We start from the raw sequence: 1,385 nt of genomic DNA, 5'->3' as shown, positions 1-1,385 counted from the left end.
TCTCTCTCTCTCTCTCTCTCTCTCTCTCTCTCTCTCTCTCTCTCATAGCCCTGGAGCCCCTCTGTCATTCTGGTGATATCCATGGATCCCTTCTCAGAATAATTTTTTTTAATGCACAAGATAAAATAGATAGGATTACAAAGGAACTATTGAAATAAGAGTGTAATTTTTTCTCCACATTTCCTTAGATTCCCTGAAATCTATCTATGGACTCCTTTGGGACCCATGGAGCCCAGGTTAAAAACCCTTGAATTCAATGGTATTTTGTCTCAATTCTCTGAACATACTTAATTGTCACTATGTACTGCTATGCCCTCTGCAGGTGCTTAATAAGGATTTATTGCCTGGCTAAACCAACTACCCTCCTCCAAACTCCTGCTCTACCCTCTGGTTCTCATATGCCCATTTCTCTGCTTTGCCTGCATTTGATACAAGTCACTACCAGATGGGAGGCTCTGTGAGCAGAGAGGCAAGCAGTAAAGGATGCCCTGGTGCTTTGACCCACACTATACCTGCTCCCATAGTAGGGACAATCATCATTTAGCATCCTAATAGGATTTGCTTCCTTGACATTAACTGTCATCCTAAATATCATCCCAAATCCACTTACGCCCTGTGGCAGCATGCCTTTTAAATCTTCTCTGAAAGAGACTGAGTGTATTCAAGTAATAATAGGACTGTGGGCAGCAACATCATTCAAGAAGCTCAGACCTTAAGTATCTACCACAGTCATAATCATAAATCTATGCTAATGGGAGGACCAGAAGAGAAGGAATAAATGATATCCACAGATCACCTGTCAATACAAATCCCACCAAAGTTGGTATTGAAATTCTTTGTCCTTAATAAACTAGATATACAAAATCTTCAAATTACAAAATTGATCAAGTCATTTAAAGAAACCCCCCTCTCCCCCTGAACTGTGAGGAGATCAGGGAGACTGAGGCTTTGCCCCAGGGCATCAAAATCTACAGGGCACTGATAGGGTTCATGTTCATTCAGATGAAGCAATTGAACTTGATATTTAGTTAGCATGAATAATTAGTTAACGTAGGAAGCTACCAGATAGCTTGTTCCTTCCCTCAGCAGCTGCATCCTAGGTGAGCTCCCTCCTGACATGGCCCTATGCTATTTCCATTAGGGGCAGGATCCCCAGCATCATCCTTGTAGTGTCCCTGGGATCTCTCCCGAATTTAGCCCCGTGTACTGAGATATAAGGTTTTATTTTATGAGGTCCCCTGCACCCCAACTAAATTAGTCCCAGGTGCCAGAATTACTGCTTATGGGTCTTCAGACCCTCAAAACCTCTCAATTAAATTGTTTTGGGGATCTAGTACATTGCATGTTAAATGATATTGAAGGCAGGCCTAGCCTGCACTCTCTTG

The sequence above is a fragment of the Petaurus breviceps genome, unplaced genomic scaffold (genome assembly GCF_028583685.1).
Source record: "Petaurus breviceps papuanus isolate PSGF00001 unplaced genomic scaffold, PetGlider_PUasm1.0 90925, whole genome shotgun sequence".
NCBI lineage: Eukaryota > Metazoa > Chordata > Mammalia > Diprotodontia > Petauridae > Petaurus > Petaurus breviceps.
The sequence above is the reverse complement of the archived record's forward strand: the minus strand, read 5'-3'. Positions refer to the sequence as shown.